This window comes from Schistocerca gregaria, chromosome 5, assembly GCF_023897955.1.
Source record: "Schistocerca gregaria isolate iqSchGreg1 chromosome 5, iqSchGreg1.2, whole genome shotgun sequence".
NCBI lineage: Eukaryota > Metazoa > Arthropoda > Insecta > Orthoptera > Acrididae > Schistocerca > Schistocerca gregaria.
The window spans coordinates 74126066-74152379 of NC_064924.1; the positions used below are offsets into that span (position 1 = coordinate 74126066).

General features: G+C 51.6%; 19 non-coding genes across 19 annotated transcripts; all 19 read right to left on the bottom strand.

Annotated features, from left to right (window-relative positions):
• Positions 1-406: 406 nt before the first annotated feature.
• Positions 407-525, bottom strand: LOC126273938 (5S ribosomal RNA). The gene has a single exon (XR_007549771.1). It is a non-coding gene; the product is annotated as a 5S ribosomal RNA (ribosomal RNA).
• A 1284-nt stretch (positions 526-1809) lies between these two features.
• LOC126273949 (5S ribosomal RNA) lies at positions 1810-1928 on the bottom strand. The gene has a single exon (XR_007549782.1). It is a non-coding gene; the product is annotated as a 5S ribosomal RNA (ribosomal RNA).
• A 1284-nt stretch (positions 1929-3212) lies between these two features.
• LOC126273960 (5S ribosomal RNA) lies at positions 3213-3331 on the bottom strand. The gene has a single exon (XR_007549793.1). It is a non-coding gene; the product is annotated as a 5S ribosomal RNA (ribosomal RNA).
• Positions 3332-4614: 1283 nt separating this feature from the next.
• On the bottom strand, positions 4615-4733 carry LOC126273971 (5S ribosomal RNA). Its single transcript, XR_007549804.1, has one exon. It is a non-coding gene; the product is annotated as a 5S ribosomal RNA (ribosomal RNA).
• A 1284-nt stretch (positions 4734-6017) lies between these two features.
• On the bottom strand, positions 6018-6136 carry LOC126273983 (5S ribosomal RNA). Its single transcript, XR_007549815.1, has one exon. It is a non-coding gene; the product is annotated as a 5S ribosomal RNA (ribosomal RNA).
• A 1284-nt stretch (positions 6137-7420) lies between these two features.
• On the bottom strand, positions 7421-7539 carry LOC126273994 (5S ribosomal RNA). The gene has a single exon (XR_007549826.1). It is a non-coding gene; the product is annotated as a 5S ribosomal RNA (ribosomal RNA).
• Positions 7540-8822: 1283 nt separating this feature from the next.
• LOC126274006 (5S ribosomal RNA) lies at positions 8823-8941 on the bottom strand. Its single transcript, XR_007549838.1, has one exon. It is a non-coding gene; the product is annotated as a 5S ribosomal RNA (ribosomal RNA).
• Positions 8942-10225: 1284 nt separating this feature from the next.
• LOC126274018 (5S ribosomal RNA) lies at positions 10226-10344 on the bottom strand. The gene has a single exon (XR_007549849.1). It is a non-coding gene; the product is annotated as a 5S ribosomal RNA (ribosomal RNA).
• Positions 10345-11628: 1284 nt separating this feature from the next.
• LOC126274030 (5S ribosomal RNA) lies at positions 11629-11747 on the bottom strand. The gene has a single exon (XR_007549860.1). It is a non-coding gene; the product is annotated as a 5S ribosomal RNA (ribosomal RNA).
• A 1284-nt stretch (positions 11748-13031) lies between these two features.
• Positions 13032-13150, bottom strand: LOC126274041 (5S ribosomal RNA). Its single transcript, XR_007549871.1, has one exon. It is a non-coding gene; the product is annotated as a 5S ribosomal RNA (ribosomal RNA).
• Positions 13151-14434: 1284 nt separating this feature from the next.
• LOC126274022 (5S ribosomal RNA) lies at positions 14435-14553 on the bottom strand. Its single transcript, XR_007549853.1, has one exon. It is a non-coding gene; the product is annotated as a 5S ribosomal RNA (ribosomal RNA).
• Positions 14554-15837: 1284 nt separating this feature from the next.
• LOC126274034 (5S ribosomal RNA) lies at positions 15838-15956 on the bottom strand. Its single transcript, XR_007549864.1, has one exon. It is a non-coding gene; the product is annotated as a 5S ribosomal RNA (ribosomal RNA).
• Positions 15957-17240: 1284 nt separating this feature from the next.
• On the bottom strand, positions 17241-17359 carry LOC126274052 (5S ribosomal RNA). Its single transcript, XR_007549882.1, has one exon. It is a non-coding gene; the product is annotated as a 5S ribosomal RNA (ribosomal RNA).
• A 1283-nt stretch (positions 17360-18642) lies between these two features.
• Positions 18643-18761, bottom strand: LOC126274063 (5S ribosomal RNA). Its single transcript, XR_007549893.1, has one exon. It is a non-coding gene; the product is annotated as a 5S ribosomal RNA (ribosomal RNA).
• Positions 18762-20045: 1284 nt separating this feature from the next.
• On the bottom strand, positions 20046-20164 carry LOC126274074 (5S ribosomal RNA). Its single transcript, XR_007549904.1, has one exon. It is a non-coding gene; the product is annotated as a 5S ribosomal RNA (ribosomal RNA).
• A 1283-nt stretch (positions 20165-21447) lies between these two features.
• Positions 21448-21566, bottom strand: LOC126274087 (5S ribosomal RNA). Its single transcript, XR_007549915.1, has one exon. It is a non-coding gene; the product is annotated as a 5S ribosomal RNA (ribosomal RNA).
• Positions 21567-22850: 1284 nt separating this feature from the next.
• LOC126274098 (5S ribosomal RNA) lies at positions 22851-22969 on the bottom strand. The gene has a single exon (XR_007549926.1). It is a non-coding gene; the product is annotated as a 5S ribosomal RNA (ribosomal RNA).
• Positions 22970-24252: 1283 nt separating this feature from the next.
• LOC126274240 (5S ribosomal RNA) lies at positions 24253-24371 on the bottom strand. Its single transcript, XR_007550066.1, has one exon. It is a non-coding gene; the product is annotated as a 5S ribosomal RNA (ribosomal RNA).
• Positions 24372-25655: 1284 nt separating this feature from the next.
• Positions 25656-25774, bottom strand: LOC126274110 (5S ribosomal RNA). The gene has a single exon (XR_007549937.1). It is a non-coding gene; the product is annotated as a 5S ribosomal RNA (ribosomal RNA).
• Positions 25775-26314: the final 540 nt, after the last annotated feature.

Genomic DNA, 26314 nt, shown 5'->3' on the forward strand with positions numbered 1-26314 from the left:
GCTGGCAGGGGTAGCGACAAGAAAGCAAGAAATGAAGACAGCCAGAGTTCCCAGGCGGTCGCCGATCCGAATATAAACACTGTTGCTTATCTTCGGTGGTCGGACGGGAACAGGTTTTTTTTTTAATGTAGTTACTTTTTGGAATTTAGCGCTCCTACAAAACAGTAGGCTCTGACGCATTTCAAGAGCACATCTGTCGATTCGCAGTGTTTCGTTATTTTCAACGAGTTCCTAGCACTCTTCCTCCGCGCATTCTTGTACAAACTGAGTTCATTACTGTAATTTCGCATCTTACGTTTAATACAGTAGTTTAAAATGCTTGTGGAAGCATCTTTGTCGCACCTGACAGTTTGTATGAAAAGAGGGCTGGCAGGTGTAGTGACATAAAATTTAAAAGAAGAGAGGGAGCCAACAGCACCCGGTGTTCCCAGGCGGTCACCCATCCAAGTACTAACCGGGCCCGATGTTGCTTAACTTCGGTGATCGGACGAGAACCGGTGCATTCAACATGGTATGGCCGTTGGCGTCCTTATACTGTAGCCGCACGGCACAAGAAGGCTTCGCCTCTCCTCCCAATACACGCAATCGCCATTTTCGGTGGCACATTTGACGCAAAGCACGTCCTTCCACCTCGAAGGCGACGCGCAGTGCTGCGCGCCGCCACGTGGGTCAGACGCACAACACAGCTGCTCGTTGCACCTCCTGTCATTCGTTTGGTTCGTGCGGCCTCCGACACTCGCGGGAGACGCACCTTGTTATTGTTGTCCGTCGCAGGGATTGCGCGCGGCCGGGCGGCGGGTGGAGTGCGCGGGGTGTGGCGGTGTCCTGCTGGACCGAGAGAAGCGTTCTCACCTGCCTGACACGCGTCGCGCTTCTAGATATTTGCGTAATTCGATACGGTGCATAATCGGCTGTCACCTTCCGTCCCGACTTGTCCCGACTTTGCTCGACTGCCGCTCGCTGCCGCTCGGGTCGCGGTCCATATGACAGCACAAGCACGAGGAACATCTGCGAGATTTGCGCGGGCCGAACCGGCGTGTCCGAGGCGACGTGTGCGGCCGTTCGGAGCTACCAGAGCAGCTCTGTGCCGCGCCGTGCCGCGGAAAGGTGCGAAAACATGCACACAAGACACAGGCTTTTCGACAAAGTATCCATCTCTTGTAGCGACGAAAGGTAAATTTTTGTTTACAAATTTGCCGTTGTGCACTGCTACAAAACAATATGCCCTGACGTATTTCACAACATTTCTGTCACTTCATACTGTTTTGTTATTTCCAGAGACTCTTTGGAAGTCTTCCTTGGCGCACTCTTTTCAAACTGAGTTCCTTAATATCGTACCTTACGATAGTTTAAAATCAGTATGGAAGCATCTTTGTCACATGAGAAAGGTAGCATGAAAAAACGGCTGTCAGGGGTAGCGACAAGAAAGCAAGAAATGAAGACAGCCAGAGTTCCCAGGCGGTCGCCGATCCGAATATAAACACTGTTGCTTATCTTCGGTGGTCGGACGGGAACAGGTTTTTTTTTAATGTAGTTACTTTTTGGAATTTAGCGCTCCTACAAAACAGTAGGCTCTGACGCATTTCAAGAGCACATCTGTCGATTCGCAGTGTTTCGTTATTTTCAACGAGTTCCTAGCACTCTTCCTCCGCGCATTCTTGTACAAACTGAGTTCATTACTGTAATTTCGCATCTTACGTTTAATACAGTAGTTTAAAATGCTTGTGGAAGCATCTTTGTCGCACCTGACAGTTTGTATGAAAAGAGGGCTGGCAGGTGTAGTGACATAAAATTTAAAAGAAGAGAGGGAGCCAACAGCACCCGGTGTTCCCAGGCGGTCACCCATCCAAGTACTAACCGGGCCCGATGTTGCTTAACTTCGGTGATCGGACGAGAACCGGTGCATTCAACATGGTATGGCCGTTGGCGTCCTTATACTGTAGCCGCACGGCACAAGAAGGCTTCGCCTCTCCTCCCAATACACGCAATCGCCATTTTCGGTGGCACATTTGACGCAAAGCACGTCCTTCCACCTCGAAGGCGACGCGCAGTGCTGCGCGCCGCCACGTGGGTCAGACGCACAACACAGCTGCTCGTTGCACCTCCTGTCATTCGTTTGGTTCGTGCGGCCTCCGACACTCGCGGGAGACGCACCTTGTTATTGTTGTCCGTCGCAGGGATTGCGCGCGGCCGGGCGGCGGGTGGAGTGCGCGGGGTGTGGCGGTGTCCTGCTGGACCGAGAGAAGCGTTCTCACCTGCCTGACACGCGTCGCGCTTCTAGATATTTGCGTAATTCGATACGGTGCATAATCGGCTGTCACCTTCCGTCCCGACTTGTCCCGACTTTGCTCGACTGCCGCTCGCTGCCGCTCGGGTCGCGGTCCATATGACAGCACAAGCACGAGGAACATCTGCGAGATTTGCGCGGGCCGAACCGGCGTGTCCGAGGCGACGTGTGCGGCCGTTCGGAGCTACCAGAGCAGCTCTGTGCCGCGCCGTGCCGCGGAAAGGTGCGAAAACATGCACACAAGACACAGGCTTTTCGACAAAGTATCCATCTCTTGTAGCGACGAAAGGTAAATTTTTGTTTACAAATTTGCCGTTGTGCACTGCTACAAAACAATATGCCCTGACGTATTTCACAACATTTCTGTCACTTCATACTGTTTTGTTATTTCCAGAGACTCTTTGGAAGTCTTCCTTGGCGCACTCTTTTCAAACTGAGTTCCTTAATATCGTACCTTACGATAGTTTAAAATCAGTATGGAAGCATCTTTGTCACATGAGAAAGGTAGCATGAAAAAACGGCTGTCAGGGGTAGCGACAAGAAAGCAAGAAATGAAGACAGCCAGAGTTCCCAGGCGGTCGCCGATCCGAATATAAACACTGTTGCTTATCTTCGGTGGTCGGACGGGAACAGGTTTTTTTTTAATGTAGTTACTTTTTGGAATTTAGCGCTCCTACAAAACAGTAGGCTCTGACGCATTTCAAGAGCACATCTGTCGATTCGCAGTGTTTCGTTATTTTCAACGAGTTCCTAGCACTCTTCCTCCGCGCATTCTTGTACAAACTGAGTTCATTACTGTAATTTCGCATCTTACGTTTAATACAGTAGTTTAAAATGCTTGTGGAAGCATCTTTGTCGCACCTGACAGTTTGTATGAAAAGAGGGCTGGCAGGTGTAGTGACATAAAATTTAAAAGAAGAGAGGGAGCCAACAGCACCCGGTGTTCCCAGGCGGTCACCCATCCAAGTACTAACCGGGCCCGATGTTGCTTAACTTCGGTGATCGGACGAGAACCGGTGCATTCAACATGGTATGGCCGTTGGCGTCCTTATACTGTAGCCGCACGGCACAAGAAGGCTTCGCCTCTCCTCCCAATACACGCAATCGCCATTTTCGGTGGCACATTTGACGCAAAGCACGTCCTTCCACCTCGAAGGCGACGCGCAGTGCTGCGCGCCGCCACGTGGGTCAGACGCACAACACAGCTGCTCGTTGCACCTCCTGTCATTCGTTTGGTTCGTGCGGCCTCCGACACTCGCGGGAGACGCACCTTGTTATTGTTGTCCGTCGCAGGGATTGCGCGCGGCCGGGCGGCGGGTGGAGTGCGCGGGGTGTGGCGGTGTCCTGCTGGACCGAGAGAAGCGTTCTCACCTGCCTGACACGCGTCGCGCTTCTAGATATTTGCGTAATTCGATACGGTGCATAATCGGCTGTCACCTTCCGTCCCGACTTGTCCCGACTTTGCTCGACTGCCGCTCGCTGCCGCTCGGGTCGCGGTCCATATGACAGCACAAGCACGAGGAACATCTGCGAGATTTGCGCGGGCCGAACCGGCGTGTCCGAGGCGACGTGTGCGGCCGTTCGGAGCTACCAGAGCAGCTCTGTGCCGCGCCGTGCCGCGGAAAGGTGCGAAAACATGCACACAAGACACAGGCTTTTCGACAAAGTATCCATCTCTTGTAGCGACGAAAGGTAAATTTTTGTTTACAAATTTGCCGTTGTGCACTGCTACAAAACAATATGCCCTGACGTATTTCACAACATTTCTGTCACTTCATACTGTTTTGTTATTTCCAGAGACTCTTTGGAAGTCTTCCTTGGCGCACTCTTTTCAAACTGAGTTCCTTAATATCGTACCTTACGATAGTTTAAAATCAGTATGGAAGCATCTTTGTCACATGAGAAAGGTAGCATGAAAAAACGGCTGTCAGGGGTAGCGACAAGAAAGCAAGAAATGAAGACAGCCAGAGTTCCCAGGCGGTCGCCGATCCGAATATAAACACTGTTGCTTATCTTCGGTGGTCGGACGGGAACAGGTTTTTTTTAATGTAGTTACATTTTGGAATTTAGCGCTCCTACAAAACAGTAGGCTCTGACGCATTTCAAGAGCACATCTGTCGATTCGCAGTGTTTCGTTATTTTCAACGAGTTCCTAGCACTCTTCCTCCGCGCATTCTTGTACAAACTGAGTTCATTACTGTAATTTCGCATCTTACGTTTAATACAGTAGTTTAAAATGCTTGTGGAAGCATCTTTGTCGCACCTGACAGTTTGTATGAAAAGAGGGCTGGCAGGTGTAGTGACATAAAATTTAAAAGAAGAGAGGGAGCCAACAGCACCCGGTGTTCCCAGGCGGTCACCCATCCAAGTACTAACCGGGCCCGATGTTGCTTAACTTCGGTGATCGGACGAGAACCGGTGCATTCAACATGGTATGGCCGTTGGCGTCCTTATACTGTAGCCGCACGGCACAAGAAGGCTTCGCCTCTCCTCCCAATACACGCAATCGCCATTTTCGGTGGCACATTTGACGCAAAGCACGTCCTTCCACCTCGAAGGCGACGCGCAGTGCTGCGCGCCGCCACGTGGGTCAGACGCACAACACAGCTGCTCGTTGCACCTCCTGTCATTCGTTTGGTTCGTGCGGCCTCCGACACTCGCGGGAGACGCACCTTGTTATTGTTGTCCGTCGCAGGGATTGCGCGCGGCCGGGCGGCGGGTGGAGTGCGCGGGGTGTGGCGGTGTCCTGCTGGACCGAGAGAAGCGTTCTCACCTGCCTGACACGCGTCGCGCTTCTAGATATTTGCGTAATTCGATACGGTGCATAATCGGCTGTCACCTTCCGTCCCGACTTGTCCCGACTTTGCTCGACTGCCGCTCGCTGCCGCTCGGGTCGCGGTCCATATGACAGCACAAGCACGAGGAACATCTGCGAGATTTGCGCGGGCCGAACCGGCGTGTCCGAGGCGACGTGTGCGGCCGTTCGGAGCTACCAGAGCAGCTCTGTGCCGCGCCGTGCCGCGGAAAGGTGCGAAAACATGCACACAAGACACAGGCTTTTCGACAAAGTATCCATCTCTTGTAGCGACGAAAGGTAAATTTTTGTTTACAAATTTGCCGTTGTGCACTGCTACAAAACAATATGCCCTGACGTATTTCACAACATTTCTGTCACTTCATACTGTTTTGTTATTTCCAGAGACTCTTTGGAAGTCTTCCTTGGCGCACTCTTTTCAAACTGAGTTCCTTAATATCGTACCTTACGATAGTTTAAAATCAGTATGGAAGCATCTTTGTCACATGAGAAAGGTAGCATGAAAAAACGGCTGTCAGGGGTAGCGACAAGAAAGCAAGAAATGAAGACAGCCAGAGTTCCCAGGCGGTCGCCGATCCGAATATAAACACTGTTGCTTATCTTCGGTGGTCGGACGGGAACAGGTTTTTTTTTAATGTAGTTACTTTTTGGAATTTAGCGCTCCTACAAAACAGTAGGCTCTGACGCATTTCAAGAGCACATCTGTCGATTCGCAGTGTTTCGTTATTTTCAACGAGTTCCTAGCACTCTTCCTCCGCGCATTCTTGTACAAACTGAGTTCATTACTGTAATTTCGCATCTTACGTTTAATACAGTAGTTTAAAATGCTTGTGGAAGCATCTTTGTCGCACCTGACAGTTTGTATGAAAAGAGGGCTGGCAGGTGTAGTGACATAAAATTTAAAAGAAGAGAGGGAGCCAACAGCACCCGGTGTTCCCAGGCGGTCACCCATCCAAGTACTAACCGGGCCCGATGTTGCTTAACTTCGGTGATCGGACGAGAACCGGTGCATTCAACATGGTATGGCCGTTGGCGTCCTTATACTGTAGCCGCACGGCACAAGAAGGCTTCGCCTCTCCTCCCAATACACGCAATCGCCATTTTCGGTGGCACATTTGACGCAAAGCACGTCCTTCCACCTCGAAGGCGACGCGCAGTGCTGCGCGCCGCCACGTGGGTCAGACGCACAACACAGCTGCTCGTTGCACCTCCTGTCATTCGTTTGGTTCGTGCGGCCTCCGACACTCGCGGGAGACGCACCTTGTTATTGTTGTCCGTCGCAGGGATTGCGCGCGGCCGGGCGGCGGGTGGAGTGCGCGGGGTGTGGCGGTGTCCTGCTGGACCGAGAGAAGCGTTCTCACCTGCCTGACACGCGTCGCGCTTCTAGATATTTGCGTAATTCGATACGGTGCATAATCGGCTGTCACCTTCCGTCCCGACTTGTCCCGACTTTGCTCGACTGCCGCTCGCTGCCGCTCGGGTCGCGGTCCATATGACAGCACAAGCACGAGGAACATCTGCGAGATTTGCGCGGGCCGAACCGGCGTGTCCGAGGCGACGTGTGCGGCCGTTCGGAGCTACCAGAGCAGCTCTGTGCCGCGCCGTGCCGCGGAAAGGTGCGAAAACATGCACACAAGACACAGGCTTTTCGACAAAGTATCCATCTCTTGTAGCGACGAAAGGTAAATTTTTGTTTACAAATTTGCCGTTGTGCACTGCTACAAAACAATATGCCCTGACGTATTTCACAACATTTCTGTCACTTCATACTGTTTTGTTATTTCCAGAGACTCTTTGGAAGTCTTCCTTGGCGCACTCTTTTCAAACTGAGTTCCTTAATATCGTACCTTACGATAGTTTAAAATCAGTATGGAAGCATCTTTGTCACATGAGAAAGGTAGCATGAAAAAACGGCTGTCAGGGGTAGCGACAAGAAAGCAAGAAATGAAGACAGCCAGAGTTCCCAGGCGGTCGCCGATCCGAATATAAACACTGTTGCTTATCTTCGGTGGTCGGACGGGAACAGGTTTTTTTTTAATGTAGTTACTTTTTGGAATTTAGCGCTCCTACAAAACAGTAGGCTCTGACGCATTTCAAGAGCACATCTGTCGATTCGCAGTGTTTCGTTATTTTCAACGAGTTCCTAGCACTCTTCCTCCGCGCATTCTTGTACAAACTGAGTTCATTACTGTAATTTCGCATCTTACGTTTAATACAGTAGTTTAAAATGCTTGTGGAAGCATCTTTGTCGCACCTGACAGTTTGTATGAAAAGAGGGCTGGCAGGTGTAGTGACATAAAATTTAAAAGAAGAGAGGGAGCCAACAGCACCCGGTGTTCCCAGGCGGTCACCCATCCAAGTACTAACCGGGCCCGATGTTGCTTAACTTCGGTGATCGGACGAGAACCGGTGCATTCAACATGGTATGGCCGTTGGCGTCCTTATACTGTAGCCGCACGGCACAAGAAGGCTTCGCCTCTCCTCCCAATACACGCAATCGCCATTTTCGGTGGCACATTTGACGCAAAGCACGTCCTTCCACCTCGAAGGCGACGCGCAGTGCTGCGCGCCGCCACGTGGGTCAGACGCACAACACAGCTGCTCGTTGCACCTCCTGTCATTCGTTTGGTTCGTGCGGCCTCCGACACTCGCGGGAGACGCACCTTGTTATTGTTGTCCGTCGCAGGGATTGCGCGCGGCCGGGCGGCGGGTGGAGTGCGCGGGGTGTGGCGGTGTCCTGCTGGACCGAGAGAAGCGTTCTCACCTGCCTGACACGCGTCGCGCTTCTAGATATTTGCGTAATTCGATACGGTGCATAATCGGCTGTCACCTTCCGTCCCGACTTGTCCCGACTTTGCTCGACTGCCGCTCGCTGCCGCTCGGGTCGCGGTCCATATGACAGCACAAGCACGAGGAACATCTGCGAGATTTGCGCGGGCCGAACCGGCGTGTCCGAGGCGACGTGTGCGGCCGTTCGGAGCTACCAGAGCAGCTCTGTGCCGCGCCGTGCCGCGGAAAGGTGCGAAAACATGCACACAAGACACAGGCTTTTCGACAAAGTATCCATCTCTTGTAGCGACGAAAGGTAAATTTTTGTTTACAAATTTGCCGTTGTGCACTGCTACAAAACAATATGCCCTGACGTATTTCACAACATTTCTGTCACTTCATACTGTTTTGTTATTTCCAGAGACTCTTTGGAAGTCTTCCTTGGCGCACTCTTTTCAAACTGAGTTCCTTAATATCGTACCTTACGATAGTTTAAAATCAGTATGGAAGCATCTTTGTCACATGAGAAAGGTAGCATGAAAAAACGGCTGTCAGGGGTAGCGACAAGAAAGCAAGAAATGAAGACAGCCAGAGTTCCCAGGCGGTCGCCGATCCGAATATAAACACTGTTGCTTATCTTCGGTGGTCGGACGGGAACAGGTTTTTTTTAATGTAGTTACATTTTGGAATTTAGCGCTCCTACAAAACAGTAGGCTCTGACGCATTTCAAGAGCACATCTGTCGATTCGCAGTGTTTCGTTATTTTCAACGAGTTCCTAGCACTCTTCCTCCGCGCATTCTTGTACAAACTGAGTTCATTACTGTAATTTCGCATCTTACGTTTAATACAGTAGTTTAAAATGCTTGTGGAAGCATCTTTGTCGCACCTGACAGTTTGTATGAAAAGAGGGCTGGCAGGTGTAGTGACATAAAATTTAAAAGAAGAGAGGGAGCCAACAGCACCCGGTGTTCCCAGGCGGTCACCCATCCAAGTACTAACCGGGCCCGATGTTGCTTAACTTCGGTGATCGGACGAGAACCGGTGCATTCAACATGGTATGGCCGTTGGCGTCCTTATACTGTAGCCGCACGGCACAAGAAGGCTTCGCCTCTCCTCCCAATACACGCAATCGCCATTTTCGGTGGCACATTTGACGCAAAGCACGTCCTTCCACCTCGAAGGCGACGCGCAGTGCTGCGCGCCGCCACGTGGGTCAGACGCACAACACAGCTGCTCGTTGCACCTCCTGTCATTCGTTTGGTTCGTGCGGCCTCCGACACTCGCGGGAGACGCACCTTGTTATTGTTGTCCGTCGCAGGGATTGCGCGCGGCCGGGCGGCGGGTGGAGTGCGCGGGGTGTGGCGGTGTCCTGCTGGACCGAGAGAAGCGTTCTCACCTGCCTGACACGCGTCGCGCTTCTAGATATTTGCGTAATTCGATACGGTGCATAATCGGCTGTCACCTTCCGTCCCGACTTGTCCCGACTTTGCTCGACTGCCGCTCGCTGCCGCTCGGGTCGCGGTCCATATGACAGCACAAGCACGAGGAACATCTGCGAGATTTGCGCGGGCCGAACCGGCGTGTCCGAGGCGACGTGTGCGGCCGTTCGGAGCTACCAGAGCAGCTCTGTGCCGCGCCGTGCCGCGGAAAGGTGCGAAAACATGCACACAAGACACAGGCTTTTCGACAAAGTATCCATCTCTTGTAGCGACGAAAGGTAAATTTTTGTTTACAAATTTGCCGTTGTGCACTGCTACAAAACAATATGCCCTGACGTATTTCACAACATTTCTGTCACTTCATACTGTTTTGTTATTTCCAGAGACTCTTTGGAAGTCTTCCTTGGCGCACTCTTTTCAAACTGAGTTCCTTAATATCGTACCTTACGATAGTTTAAAATCAGTATGGAAGCATCTTTGTCACATGAGAAAGGTAGCATGAAAAAACGGCTGTCAGGGGTAGCGACAAGAAAGCAAGAAATGAAGACAGCCAGAGTTCCCAGGCGGTCGCCGATCCGAATATAAACACTGTTGCTTATCTTCGGTGGTCGGACGGGAACAGGTTTTTTTTTAATGTAGTTACTTTTTGGAATTTAGCGCTCCTACAAAACAGTAGGCTCTGACGCATTTCAAGAGCACATCTGTCGATTCGCAGTGTTTCGTTATTTTCAACGAGTTCCTAGCACTCTTCCTCCGCGCATTCTTGTACAAACTGAGTTCATTACTGTAATTTCGCATCTTACGTTTAATACAGTAGTTTAAAATGCTTGTGGAAGCATCTTTGTCGCACCTGACAGTTTGTATGAAAAGAGGGCTGGCAGGTGTAGTGACATAAAATTTAAAAGAAGAGAGGGAGCCAACAGCACCCGGTGTTCCCAGGCGGTCACCCATCCAAGTACTAACCGGGCCCGATGTTGCTTAACTTCGGTGATCGGACGAGAACCGGTGCATTCAACATGGTATGGCCGTTGGCGTCCTTATACTGTAGCCGCACGGCACAAGAAGGCTTCGCCTCTCCTCCCAATACACGCAATCGCCATTTTCGGTGGCACATTTGACGCAAAGCACGTCCTTCCACCTCGAAGGCGACGCGCAGTGCTGCGCGCCGCCACGTGGGTCAGACGCACAACACAGCTGCTCGTTGCACCTCCTGTCATTCGTTTGGTTCGTGCGGCCTCCGACACTCGCGGGAGACGCACCTTGTTATTGTTGTCCGTCGCAGGGATTGCGCGCGGCCGGGCGGCGGGTGGAGTGCGCGGGGTGTGGCGGTGTCCTGCTGGACCGAGAGAAGCGTTCTCACCTGCCTGACACGCGTCGCGCTTCTAGATATTTGCGTAATTCGATACGGTGCATAATCGGCTGTCACCTTCCGTCCCGACTTGTCCCGACTTTGCTCGACTGCCGCTCGCTGCCGCTCGGGTCGCGGTCCATATGACAGCACAAGCACGAGGAACATCTGCGAGATTTGCGCGGGCCGAACCGGCGTGTCCGAGGCGACGTGTGCGGCCGTTCGGAGCTACCAGAGCAGCTCTGTGCCGCGCCGTGCCGCGGAAAGGTGCGAAAACATGCACACAAGACACAGGCTTTTCGACAAAGTATCCATCTCTTGTAGCGACGAAAGGTAAATTTTTGTTTACAAATTTGCCGTTGTGCACTGCTACAAAACAATATGCCCTGACGTATTTCACAACATTTCTGTCACTTCATACTGTTTTGTTATTTCCAGAGACTCTTTGGAAGTCTTCCTTGGCGCACTCTTTTCAAACTGAGTTCCTTAATATCGTACCTTACGATAGTTTAAAATCAGTATGGAAGCATCTTTGTCACATGAGAAAGGTAGCATGAAAAAACGGCTGTCAGGGGTAGCGACAAGAAAGCAAGAAATGAAGACAGCCAGAGTTCCCAGGCGGTCGCCGATCCGAATATAAACACTGTTGCTTATCTTCGGTGGTCGGACGGGAACAGGTTTTTTTTTAATGTAGTTACTTTTTGGAATTTAGCGCTCCTACAAAACAGTAGGCTCTGACGCATTTCAAGAGCACATCTGTCGATTCGCAGTGTTTCGTTATTTTCAACGAGTTCCTAGCACTCTTCCTCCGCGCATTCTTGTACAAACTGAGTTCATTACTGTAATTTCGCATCTTACGTTTAATACAGTAGTTTAAAATGCTTGTGGAAGCATCTTTGTCGCACCTGACAGTTTGTATGAAAAGAGGGCTGGCAGGTGTAGTGACATAAAATTTAAAAGAAGAGAGGGAGCCAACAGCACCCGGTGTTCCCAGGCGGTCACCCATCCAAGTACTAACCGGGCCCGATGTTGCTTAACTTCGGTGATCGGACGAGAACCGGTGCATTCAACATGGTATGGCCGTTGGCGTCCTTATACTGTAGCCGCACGGCACAAGAAGGCTTCGCCTCTCCTCCCAATACACGCAATCGCCATTTTCGGTGGCACATTTGACGCAAAGCACGTCCTTCCACCTCGAAGGCGACGCGCAGTGCTGCGCGCCGCCACGTGGGTCAGACGCACAACACAGCTGCTCGTTGCACCTCCTGTCATTCGTTTGGTTCGTGCGGCCTCCGACACTCGCGGGAGACGCACCTTGTTATTGTTGTCCGTCGCAGGGATTGCGCGCGGCCGGGCGGCGGGTGGAGTGCGCGGGGTGTGGCGGTGTCCTGCTGGACCGAGAGAAGCGTTCTCACCTGCCTGACACGCGTCGCGCTTCTAGATATTTGCGTAATTCGATACGGTGCATAATCGGCTGTCACCTTCCGTCCCGACTTGTCCCGACTTTGCTCGACTGCCGCTCGCTGCCGCTCGGGTCGCGGTCCATATGACAGCACAAGCACGAGGAACATCTGCGAGATTTGCGCGGGCCGAACCGGCGTGTCCGAGGCGACGTGTGCGGCCGTTCGGAGCTACCAGAGCAGCTCTGTGCCGCGCCGTGCCGCGGAAAGGTGCGAAAACATGCACACAAGACACAGGCTTTTCGACAAAGTATCCATCTCTTGTAGCGACGAAAGGTAAATTTTTGTTTACAAATTTGCCGTTGTGCACTGCTACAAAACAATATGCCCTGACGTATTTCACAACATTTCTGTCACTTCATACTGTTTTGTTATTTCCAGAGACTCTTTGGAAGTCTTCCTTGGCGCACTCTTTTCAAACTGAGTTCCTTAATATCGTACCTTACGATAGTTTAAAATCAGTATGGAAGCATCTTTGTCACATGAGAAAGGTAGCATGAAAAAACGGCTGTCAGGGGTAGCGACAAGAAAGCAAGAAATGAAGACAGCCAGAGTTCCCAGGCGGTCGCCGATCCGAATATAAACACTGTTGCTTATCTTCGGTGGTCGGACGGGAACAGGTTTTTTTTTAATGTAGTTACTTTTTGGAATTTAGCGCTCCTACAAAACAGTAGGCTCTGACGCATTTCAAGAGCACATCTGTCGATTCGCAGTGTTTCGTTATTTTCAACGAGTTCCTAGCACTCTTCCTCCGCGCATTCTTGTACAAACTGAGTTCATTACTGTAATTTCGCATCTTACGTTTAATACAGTAGTTTAAAATGCTTGTGGAAGCATCTTTGTCGCACCTGACAGTTTGTATGAAAAGAGGGCTGGCAGGTGTAGTGACATAAAATTTAAAAGAAGAGAGGGAGCCAACAGCACCCGGTGTTCCCAGGCGGTCACCCATCCAAGTACTAACCGGGCCCGATGTTGCTTAACTTCGGTGATCGGACGAGAACCGGTGCATTCAACATGGTATGGCCGTTGGCGTCCTTATACTGTAGCCGCACGGCACAAGAAGGCTTCGCCTCTCCTCCCAATACACGCAATCGCCATTTTCGGTGGCACATTTGACGCAAAGCACGTCCTTCCACCTCGAAGGCGACGCGCAGTGCTGCGCGCCGCCACGTGGGTCAGACGCACAACACAGCTGCTCGTTGCACCTCCTGTCATTCGTTTGGTTCGTGCGGCCTCCGACACTCGCGGGAGACGCACCTTGTTATTGTTGTCCGTCGCAGGGATTGCGCGCGGCCGGGCGGCGGGTGGAGTGCGCGGGGTGTGGCGGTGTCCTGCTGGACCGAGAGAAGCGTTCTCACCTGCCTGACACGCGTCGCGCTTCTAGATATTTGCGTAATTCGATACGGTGCATAATCGGCTGTCACCTTCCGTCCCGACTTGTCCCGACTTTGCTCGACTGCCGCTCGCTGCCGCTCGGGTCGCGGTCCATATGACAGCACAAGCACGAGGAACATCTGCGAGATTTGCGCGGGCCGAACCGGCGTGTCCGAGGCGACGTGTGCGGCCGTTCGGAGCTACCAGAGCAGCTCTGTGCCGCGCCGTGCCGCGGAAAGGTGCGAAAACATGCACACAAGACACAGGCTTTTCGACAAAGTATCCATCTCTTGTAGCGACGAAAGGTAAATTTTTGTTTACAAATTTGCCGTTGTGCACTGCTACAAAACAATATGCCCTGACGTATTTCACAACATTTCTGTCACTTCATACTGTTTTGTTATTTCCAGAGACTCTTTGGAAGTCTTCCTTGGCGCACTCTTTTCAAACTGAGTTCCTTAATATCGTACCTTACGATAGTTTAAAATCAGTATGGAAGCATCTTTGTCACATGAGAAAGGTAGCATGAAAAAACGGCTGTCAGGGGTAGCGACAAGAAAGCAAGAAATGAAGACAGCCAGAGTTCCCAGGCGGTCGCCGATCCGAATATAAACACTGTTGCTTATCTTCGGTGGTCGGACGGGAACAGGTTTTTTTTTAATGTAGTTACTTTTTGGAATTTAGCGCTCCTACAAAACAGTAGGCTCTGACGCATTTCAAGAGCACATCTGTCGATTCGCAGTGTTTCGTTATTTTCAACGAGTTCCTAGCACTCTTCCTCCGCGCATTCTTGTACAAACTGAGTTCATTACTGTAATTTCGCATCTTACGTTTAATACAGTAGTTTAAAATGCTTGTGGAAGCATCTTTGTCGCACCTGACAGTTTGTATGAAAAGAGGGCTGGCAGGTGTAGTGACATAAAATTTAAAAGAAGAGAGGGAGCCAACAGCACCCGGTGTTCCCAGGCGGTCACCCATCCAAGTACTAACCGGGCCCGATGTTGCTTAACTTCGGTGATCGGACGAGAACCGGTGCATTCAACATGATATGGCCGTTGGCGTCCTTATACTGTAGCCGCACGGCACAAGAAGGCTTCGCCTCTCCTCCCAATACACGCAATCGCCATTTTCGGTGGCACATTTGACGCAAAGCACGTCCTTCCACCTCGAAGGCGACGCGCAGTGCTGCGCGCCGCCACGTGGGTCAGACGCACAACACAGCTGCTCGTTGCACCTCCTGTCATTCGTTTGGTTCGTGCGGCCTCCGACACTCGCGGGAGACGCACCTTGTTATTGTTGTCCGTCGCAGGGATTGCGCGCGGCCGGGCGGCGGGTGGAGTGCGCGGGGTGTGGCGGTGTCCTGCTGGACCGAGAGAAGCGTTCTCACCTGCCTGACACGCGTCGCGCTTCTAGATATTTGCGTAATTCGATACGGTGCATAATCGGCTGTCACCTTCCGTCCCGACTTGTCCCGACTTTGCTCGACTGCCGCTCGCTGCCGCTCGGGTCGCGGTCCATATGACAGCACAAGCACGAGGAACATCTGCGAGATTTGCGCGGGCCGAACCGGCGTGTCCGAGGCGACGTGTGCGGCCGTTCGGAGCTACCAGAGCAGCTCTGTGCCGCGCCGTGCCGCGGAAAGGTGCGAAAACATGCACACAAGACACAGGCTTTTCGACAAAGTATCCATCTCTTGTAGCGACGAAAGGTAAATTTTTGTTTACAAATTTGCCGTTGTGCACTGCTACAAAACAATATGCCCTGACGTATTTCACAACATTTCTGTCACTTCATACTGTTTTGTTATTTCCAGAGACTCTTTGGAAGTCTTCCTTGGCGCACTCTTTTCAAACTGAGTTCCTTAATATCGTACCTTACGATAGTTTAAAATCAGTATGGAAGCATCTTTGTCACATGAGAAAGGTAGCATGAAAAAACGGCTGTCAGGGGTAGCGACAAGAAAGCAAGAAATGAAGACAGCCAGAGTTCCCAGGCGGTCGCCGATCCGAATATAAACACTGTTGCTTATCTTCGGTGGTCGGACGGGAACAGGTTTTTTTTTAATGTAGTTACTTTTTGGAATTTAGCGCTCCTACAAAACAGTAGGCTCTGACGCATTTCAAGAGCACATCTGTCGATTCGCAGTGTTTCGTTATTTTCAACGAGTTCCTAGCACTCTTCCTCCGCGCATTCTTGTACAAACTGAGTTCATTACTGTAATTTCGCATCTTACGTTTAATACAGTAGTTTAAAATGCTTGTGGAAGCATCTTTGTCGCACCTGACAGTTTGTATGAAAAGAGGGCTGGCAGGTGTAGTGACATAAAATTTAAAAGAAGAGAGGGAGCCAACAGCACCCGGTGTTCCCAGGCGGTCACCCATCCAAGTACTAACCGGACCCGATGTTGCTTAACTTCGGTGATCGGACGAGAACCGGTGCATTCAACATGGTATGGCCGTTGGCGTCCTTATACTGTAGCCGCACGGCACAAGAAGGCTTCGCCTCTCCTCCCAATACACGCAATCGCCATTTTCGGTGGCACATTTGACGCAAAGCACGTCCTTCCACCTCGAAGGCGACGCGCAGTGCTGCGCGCCGCCACGTGGGTCAGACGCACAACACAGCTGCTCGTTGCACCTCCTGTCATTCGTTTGGTTCGTGCGGCCTCCGACACTCGCGGGAGACGCACCTTGTTATTGTTGTCCGTCGCAGGGATTGCGCGCGGCCGGGCGGCGGGTGGAGTGCGCGGGGTGTGGCGGTGTCCTGCTGGACCGAGAGAAGCGTTCTCACCTGCCTGACACGCGTCGCGCTTCTAGATATTTGCGTAATTCGATACGGTGCATAATCGGCTGTCACCTTCCGTCCCGACTTGTCCCGACTTTGCTCGACTGCCGCTCGCTGCCGCTCGGGTCGCGGTCCATATGACAGCACAAGCACGAGGAACATCTGCGAGATTTGCGCGGGCCGAACCGGCGTGTCCGAGGCGACGTGTGCGGCCGTTCGGAGCTACCAGAGCAGCTCTGTGCCGCGCCGTGCCGCGGAAAGGTGCGAAAACATGCACACAAGACACAGGCTTTTCGACAAAGTATCCATCTCTTGTAGCGACGAAAGGTAAATTTTTGTTTACAAATTTGCCGTTGTGCACTGCTACAAAACAATATGCCCTGACGTATTTCACAACATTTCTGTCACTTCATACTGTTTTGTTATTTCCAGAGACTCTTTGGAAGTCTTCCTTGGCGCACTCTTTTCAAACTGAGTTCCTTAATATCGTACCTTACGATAGTTTAAAATCAGTATGGAAGCATCTTTGTCACATGAGAAAGGTAGCATGAAAAAACGGCTGTCAGGGGTAGCGACAAGAAAGCAAGAAATGAAGACAGCCAGAGTTCCCAGGCGGTCGCCGATCCGAATATAAACACTGTTGCTTATCTTCGGTGGTCGGACGGGAACAGGTTTTTTTTTAATGTAGTTACTTTTTGGAATTTAGCGCTCCTACAAAACAGTAGGCTCTGACGCATTTCAAGAGCACATCTGTCGATTCGCAGTGTTTCGTTATTTTCAACGAGTTCCTAGCACTCTTCCTCCGCGCATTCTTGTACAAACTGAGTTCATTACTGTAATTTCGCATCTTACGTTTAATACAGTAGTTTAAAATGCTTGTGGAAGCATCTTTGTCGCACCTGACAGTTTGTATGAAAAGAGGGCTGGCAGGTGTAGTGACATAAAATTTAAAAGAAGAGAGGGAGCCAACAGCACCCGGTGTTCCCAGGCGGTCACCCATCCAAGTACTAACCGGGCCCGATGTTGCTTAACTTCGGTGATCGGACGAGAACCGGTGCATTCAACATGGTATGGCCGTTGGCGTCCTTATACTGTAGCCGCACGGCACAAGAAGGCTTCGCCTCTCCTCCCAATACACGCAATCGCCATTTTCGGTGGCACATTTGACGCAAAGCACGTCCTTCCACCTCGAAGGCGACGCGCAGTGCTGCGCGCCGCCACGTGGGTCAGACGCACAACACAGCTGCTCGTTGCACCTCCTGTCATTCGTTTGGTTCGTGCGGCCTCCGACACTCGCGGGAGACGCACCTTGTTATTGTTGTCCGTCGCAGGGATTGCGCGCGGCCGGGCGGCGGGTGGAGTGCGCGGGGTGTGGCGGTGTCCTGCTGGACCGAGAGAAGCGTTCTCACCTGCCTGACACGCGTCGCGCTTCTAGATATTTGCGTAATTCGATACGGTGCATAATCGGCTGTCACCTTCCGTCCCGACTTGTCCCGACTTTGCTCGACTGCCGCTCGCTGCCGCTCGGGTCGCGGTCCATATGACAGCACAAGCACGAGGAACATCTGCGAGATTTGCGCGGGCCGAACCGGCGTGTCCGAGGCGACGTGTGCGGCCGTTCGGAGCTACCAGAGCAGCTCTGTGCCGCGCCGTGCCGCGGAAAGGTGCGAAAACATGCACACAAGACACAGGCTTTTCGACAAAGTATCCATCTCTTGTAGCGACGAAAGGTAAATTTTTGTTTACAAATTTGCCGTTGTGCACTGCTACAAAACAATATGCCCTGACGTATTTCACAACATTTCTGTCACTTCATACTGTTTTGTTATTTCCAGAGACTCTTTGGAAGTCTTCCTTGGCGCACTCTTTTCAAACTGAGTTCCTTAATATCGTACCTTACGATAGTTTAAAATCAGTATGGAAGCATCTTTGTCACATGAGAAAGGTAGCATGAAAAAACGGCTGTCAGGGGTAGCGACAAGAAAGCAAGAAATGAAGACAGCCAGAGTTCCCAGGCGGTCGCCGATCCGAATATAAACACTGTTGCTTATCTTCGGTGGTCGGACGGGAACAGGTTTTTTTTAATGTAGTTACATTTTGGAATTTAGCGCTCCTACAAAACAGTAGGCTCTGACGCATTTCAAGAGCACATCTGTCGATTCGCAGTGTTTCGTTATTTTCAACGAGTTCCTAGCACTCTTCCTCCGCGCATTCTTGTACAAACTGAGTTCATTACTGTAATTTCGCATCTTACGTTTAATACAGTAGTTTAAAATGCTTGTGGAAGCATCTTTGTCGCACCTGACAGTTTGTATGAAAAGAGGGCTGGCAGGTGTAGTGACATAAAATTTAAAAGAAGAGAGGGAGCCAACAGCACCCGGTGTTCCCAGGCGGTCACCCATCCAAGTACTAACCGGGCCCGATGTTGCTTAACTTCGGTGATCGGACGAGAACCGGTGCATTCAACATGGTATGGCCGTTGGCGTCCTTATACTGTAGCCGCACGGCACAAGAAGGCTTCGCCTCTCCTCCCAATACACGCAATCGCCATTTTCGGTGGCACATTTGACGCAAAGCACGTCCTTCCACCTCGAAGGCGACGCGCAGTGCTGCGCGCCGCCACGTGGGTCAGACGCACAACACAGCTGCTCGTTGCACCTCCTGTCATTCGTTTGGTTCGTGCGGCCTCCGACACTCGCGGGAGACGCACCTTGTTATTGTTGTCCGTCGCAGGGATTGCGCGCGGCCGGGCGGCGGGTGGAGTGCGCGGGGTGTGGCGGTGTCCTGCTGGACCGAGAGAAGCGTTCTCACCTGCCTGACACGCGTCGCGCTTCTAGATATTTGCGTAATTCGATACGGTGCATAATCGGCTGTCACCTTCCGTCCCGACTTGTCCCGACTTTGCTCGACTGCCGCTCGCTGCCGCTCGGGTCGCGGTCCATATGACAGCACAAGCACGAGGAACATCTGCGAGATTTGCGCGGGCCGAACCGGCGTGTCCGAGGCGACGTGTGCGGCCGTTCGGAGCTACCAGAGCAGCTCTGTGCCGCGCCGTGCCGCGGAAAGGTGCGAAAACATGCACACAAGACACAGGCTTTTCGACAAAGTATCCATCTCTTGTAGCGACGAAAGGTAAATTTTTGTTTACAAATTTGCCGTTGTGCACTGCTACAAAACAATATGCCCTGACGTATTTCACAACATTTCTGTCACTTCATACTGTTTTGTTATTTCCAGAGACTCTTTGGAAGTCTTCCTTGGCGCACTCTTTTCAAACTGAGTTCCTTAATATCGTACCTTACGATAGTTTAAAATCAGTATGGAAGCATCTTTGTCACATGAGAAAGGTAGCATGAAAAAACGGCTGTCAGGGGTAGCGACAAGAAAGCAAGAAATGAAGACAGCCAGAGTTCCCAGGCGGTCGCCGATCCGAATATAAACACTGTTGCTTATCTTCGGTGGTCGGACGGGAACAGGTTTTTTTTTAATGTAGTTACTTTTTGGAATTTAGCGCTCCTACAAAACAGTAGGCTCTGACGCATTTCAAGAGCACATCTGTCGATTCGCAGTGTTTCGTTATTTTCAACGAGTTCCTAGCACTCTTCCTCCGCGCATTCTTGTACAAACTGAGTTCATTACTGTAATTTCGCATCTTACGTTTAATACAGTAGTTTAAAATGCTTGTGGAAGCATCTTTGTCGCACCTGACAGTTTGTATGAAAAGAGGGCTGGCAGGTGTAGTGACATAAAATTTAAAAGAAGAGAGGGAGCCAACAGCACCCGGTGTTCCCAGGCGGTCACCCATCCAAGTACTAACCGGGCCCGATGTTGCTTAACTTCGGTGATCGGACGAGAACCGGTGCATTCAACATGGTATGGCCGTTGGCGTCCTTATACTGTAGCCGCACGGCACAAGAAGGCTTCGCCTCTCCTCCCAATACACGCAATCGCCATTTTCGGTGGCACATTTGACGCAAAGCACGTCCTTCCACCTCGAAGGCGACGCGCAGTGCTGCGCGCCGCCACGTGGGTCAGACGCACAACACAGCTGCTCGTTGCACCTCCTGTCATTCGTTTGGTTCGTGCGGCCTCCGACACTCGCGGGAGACGCACCTTGTTATTGTTGTCCGTCGCAGGGATTGCGCGCGGCCGGGCGGCGGGTGGAGTGCGCGGGGTGTGGCGGTGTCCTGCTGGACCGAGAGAAGCGTTCTCACCTGCCTGACACGCGTCGCGCTTCTAGATATTTGCGTAATTCGATACGGTGCATAATCGGCTGTCACCTTCCGTCCCGACTTGTCCCGACTTTGCTCGACTGCCGCTCGCTGCCGCTCGGGTCGCGGTCCATATGACAGCACAAGCACGAGGAACATCTGCGAGATTTGCGCGGGCCGAACCGGCGTGTCCGAGGCGACGTGTGCGGCCGTTCGGAGCTACCAGAGCAGCTCTGTGCCGCGCCGTGCCGCGGAAAGGTGCGAAAACATGCACACAAGACACAGGCTTTTCGACAAAGTATCCATCTCTTGTAGCGACGAAAGGTAAATTTTTGTTTACAAATTTGCCGTTGTGCACTGCTACAAAACAATATGCCCTGACGTATTTCACAACATTTCTGTCACTTCATACTGTTTTGTTATTTCCAGAGACTCTTTGGAAGTCTTCCTTGGCGCACTCTTTTCAAACTGAGTTCCTTAATATCGTACCTTACGATAGTTTAAAATCAGTATGGAAGCATCTTTGTCACATGAGAAAGGTAGCATGAAAAAACGGCTGTCAGGGGTAGCGACAAGAAAGCAAGAAATGAAGACAGCCAGAGTTCCCAGGCGGTCGCCGATCCGAATATAAACACTGTTGCTTATCTTCGGTGGTCGGACGGGAACAGGTTTTTTTTAATGTAGTTACATTTTGGAATTTAGCGCTCCTACAAAACAGTAGGCTCTGACGCATTTCAAGAGCACATCTGTCGATTCGCAGTGTTTCGTTATTTTCAACGAGTTCCTAGCACTCTTCCTCCGCGCATTCTTGTACAAACTGAGTTCATTACTGTAATTTCGCATCTTACGTTTAATACAGTAGTTTAAAATGCTTGTGGAAGCATCTTTGTCGCACCTGACAGTTTGTATGAAAAGAGGGCTGGCAGGTGTAGTGACATAAAATTTAAAAGAAGAGAGGGAGCCAACAGCACCCGGTGTTCCCAGGCGGTCACCCATCCAAGTACTAACCGGGCCCGATGTTGCTTAACTTCGGTGATCGGACGAGAACCGGTGCATTCAACATGGTATGGCCGTTGGCGTCCTTATACTGTAGCCGCACGGCACAAGAAGGCTTCGCCTCTCCTCCCAATACACGCAATCGCCATTTTCGGTGGCACATTTGACGCAAAGCACGTCCTTCCACCTCGAAGGCGACGCGCAGTGCTGCGCGCCGCCACGTGGGTCAGACGCACAACACAGCTGCTCGTTGCACCTCCTGTCATTCGTTTGGTTCGTGCGGCCTCCGACACTCGCGGGAGACGCACCTTGTTATTGTTGTCCGTCGCAGGGATTGCGCGCGGCCGGGCGGCGGGTGGAGTGCGCGGGGTGTGGCGGTGTCCTGCTGGACCGAGAGAAGCGTTCTCACCTGCCTGACACGCGTCGCGCTTCTAGATATTTGCGTAATTCGATACGGTGCATAATCGGCTGTCACCTTCCGTCCCGACTTGTCCCGACTTTGCTCGACTGCCGCTCGCTGCCGCTCGGGTCGCGGTCCATATGACAGCACAAGCACGAGGAACATCTGCGAGATTTGCGCGGGCCGAACCGGCGTGTCCGAGGCGACGTGTGCGGCCGTTCGGAGCTACCAGAGCAGCTCTGTGCCGCGCCGTGCCGCGGAAAGGTGCGAAAACATGCACACAAGACACAGGCTTTTCGACAAAGTATCCATCTCTTGTAGCGACGAAAGGTAAATTTTTGTTTACAAATTTGCCGTTGTGCACTGCTACAAAACAATATGCCCTGACGTATTTCACAACATTTCTGTCACTTCATACTGTTTTGTTATTTCCAGAGACTCTTTGGAAGTCTTCCTTGGCGCACTCTTTTCAAACTGAGTTCCTTAATATCGTACCTTACGATAGTTTAAAATCAGTATGGAAGCATCTTTGTCACATGAGAAAGGTAGCATGAAAAAACGGCTGTCAGGGGTAGCGACAAGAAAGCAAGAAATGAAGACAGCCAGAGTTCCCAGGCGGTCGCCGATCCGAATATAAACACTGTTGCTTATCTTCGGTGGTCGGACGGGAACAGGTTTTTTTTTAATGTAGTTACTTTTTGGAATTTAGCGCTCCTACAAAACAGTAGGCTCTGACGCATTTCAAGAGCACATCTGTCGATTCGCAGTGTTTCGTTATTTTCAACGAGTTCCTAGCACTCTTCCTCCGCGCATTCTTGTACAAACTGAGTTCATTACTGTAATTTCGCATCTTACGTTTAATACAGTAGTTTAAAATGCTTGTGGAAGCATCTTTGTCGCACCTGACAGTTTGTATGAAAAGAGGGCTGGCAGGTGTAGTGACATAAAATTTAAAAGAAGAGAGGGAGCCAACAGCACCCGGTGTTCCCAGGCGGTCACCCATCCAAGTACTAACCGGGCCCGATGTTGCTTAACTTCGGTGATCGGACGAGAACCGGTGCATTCAACATGGTATGGCCGTTGGCGTCCTTATACTGTAGCCGCACGGCACAAGAAGGCTTCGCCTCTCCTCCCAATACACGCAATCGCCATTTTCGGTGGCACATTTGACGCAAAGCACGTCCTTCCACCTCGAAGGCGACGCGCAGTGCTGCGCGCCGCCACGTGGGTCAGACGCACAACACAGCTGCTCGTTGCACCTCCTGTCATTCGTTTGGTTCGTGCGGCCTCCGACACTCGCGGGAGACGCACCTTGTTATTGTTGTCCGTCGCAGGGATTGCGCGCGGCCGGGCGGCGGGTGGAGTGCGCGGGGTGTGGCGGTGTCCTGCTGGACCGAGAGAAGCGTTCTCACCTGCCTGACACGCGTCGCGCTTCTAGATATTTGCGTAATTCGATACGGTGCATAATCGGCTGTCACCTTCCGTCCCGACTTGTCCCGACTTTGCTCGACTGCCGCTCGCTGCCGCTCGGGTCGCGGTCCATATGACAGCACAAGCACGAGGAACATCTGCGAGATTTGCGCGGGCCGAACCGGCGTGTCCGAGGCGACGTGTGCGGCCGTTCGGAGCTACCAGAGCAGCTCTGTGCCGCGCCGTGCCGCGGAAAGGTGCGAAAACATGCACACAAGACACAGGCTTTTCGACAAAGTATCCATCTCTTGTAGCGACGAAAGGTAAATTTTTGTTTACAAATTTGCCGTTGTGCACTGCTACAAAACAATATGCCCTGACGTATTTCACAACATTTCTGTCACTTCATACTGTTTTGTTATTTCCAGAGACTCTTTGGAAGTCTTCCTTGGCGCACTCTTTTCAAACTGAGTTCCTTAATATCGTACCTTACGATAGTTTAAAATCAGTATGGAAGCATCTTTGTCACATGAGAAAGGTAGCATGAAAAAACGGCTGTCAGGGGTAGCGACAAGAAAGCAAGAAATGAAGACAGCCAGAGTTCCCAGGCGGTCGCCGATCCGAATATAAACACTGTTGCTTATCTTCGGTGGTCGGACGGGAACAGGTTTTTTTTAATATAGTTACATTTTGGAATTTAGCGCTCCTACAAAACAGTAGGCTCTGACGCATTTCAAGAGCACATCTGTCGATTCGCAGTGTTTCGTTATTTTCAACGAGTTCCTAGCACTCTTCCTCCGCGCATTCTTGTACAAACTGAGTTCATTACTGTAATTTCGCATCTTACGTTTAATACAGTAGTTTAAAATGCTTGTGGAAGCATCTTTGTCGCACCTGACAGTTTGTATGAAAAGAGGGCTGGCAGGTGTAGTGACATAAAATTTAAAAGAAGAGAGGGGGCCAACAGCAGCCGGTGTTCCCAGGCGGTCACCCATCCAAGTACTAACCGGGCCCGATGTTGCTTAACTTCGGTGATCGGACGAGAACCGGTGCATTCAACATGGTGTGGCCGTTGGCGTCCTTATACTGTAGCCGCACGGCACAAGAAGGCTTCGCCTCTCCTCCCAATACACGCAATCGCCATTTTCGGTGGCACATTTGACGCTAAGCACGTCCTTCCACCTCGAAGGCGACGCGCAGTGCTGCGCGCCGCCACGTGGGTCAGACGCACAACACAGCTGCTCGTTGCACCTCCTGTCATTCGTTTGGTTCGTGCGGCCTCCGACACTCGCGGGAGACGCACCTTGTTATTGTTGTCCGTCGCAGGGATTGCGCGCGGCCGGGCGGCGGGTGGAGTGCGCGGGGTGTGGCGGTGTCCTGCTGGACCGAGAGAAGCGTTCTCACCTGCCTGACACGCGTCGCGCTTCTAGATATTTGCGTAATTCGATACGGTGCATAATCGGCTGTCACCTTCCGTCCCGACTTGTCCCGACTTTGCTCGACTGCCGCTCGCTGCCGCTCGGGTCGCGGTCCATATGACAGCACAAGCACGAGGAACATCTGCGAGATTTGCGCGGGCCGAACCGGCGTGTCCGAGGCGACGTGTGCGGCCGTTCGGAGCTACCAGAGCAGCTCTGTGCCGCGCCGTGCCGCGGAAAGGTGCGAAAACATGCACACAAGACACAGGCTTTTCGACAAAGTATCCATCTCTTGTAGCGACGAAAGGTAAATTTTTGTTTACAAATTTGCCGTTGTGCACTGCTACAAAACAATATGCCCTGACGTATTTCACAACATTTCTGTCACTTCATACTGTTTTGTTATTTCCAGAGACTCTTTGGAAGTCTTCCTTGGCGCACTCTTTTCAAACTGAGTTCCTTAATATCGTACCTTACGATAGTTTAAAATCAGTATGGAAGCATCTTTGTCACATGAGAAAGGTAGCATGAAAAAACGGCTGTCAGGGGTAGCGACAAGAAAGCAAGAAATGAAGACAGCCAGAGTTCCCAGGCGGTCGCCGATCCGAATATAAACACTGTTGCTTATCTTCGGTGGTCGGACGGGAACAGGTTTTTTTTTAATGTAGTTACTTTTTGGAATTTAGCGCTCCTACAAAACAGTAGGCTCTGACGCATTTCAAGAGCACATCTGTCGATTCGCAGTGTTTCGTTATTTTCAACGAGTTCCTAGCACTCTTCCTCCGCGCATTCTTGTACAAACTGAGTTCATTACTGTAATTTCGCATCTTACGTTTAATACAGTAGTTTAAAATGCTTGTGGAAGCATCTTTGTCGCACCTGACAGTTTGTATGAAAAGAGGGCTGGCAGGTGTAGTGACATAAAATTTAAAAGAAGAGAGGGAGCCAACAGCACCCGGTGTTCCCAGGCGGTCACCCATCCAAGTACTAACCGGGCCCGATGTTGCTTAACTTCGGTGATCGGACGAGAACCGGTGCATTCAACATGGTATGGCCGTTGGCGTCCTTATACTGTAGCCGCACGGCACAAGAAGGCTTCGCCTCTCCTCCCAATACACGCAATCGCCATTTTCGGTGGCACATTTGACGCAAAGCACGTCCTTCCACCTCGAAGGCGACGCGCAGTGCTGCGCGCCGCCACGTGGGTCAGACGCACAACACAGCTGCTCGTTGCACCTCCTGTCATTCGTTTGGTTCGTGCGGCCTCCGACACTCGCGGGAGACGCACCTTGTTATTGTTGTCCGTCGCAGGGATTGCGCGCGGCCGGGCGGCGGGTGGAGTGCGCGGGGTGTGGCGGTGTCCTGCTGGACCGAGAGAAGCGTTCTCACCTGCCTGACACGCGTCGCGCTTCTAGATATTTGCGTAATTCGATACGGTGCATAATCGGCTGTCACCTTCCGTCCCGACTTGTCCCGACTTTGCTCGACTGCCGCTCGCTGCCGCTCGGGTCGCGGTCCATATGACAGCACAAGCACGAGGAACATCTGCGAGATTTGCGCGGGCCGAACCGGCGTGTCCGAGGCGACGTGTGCGGCCGTTCG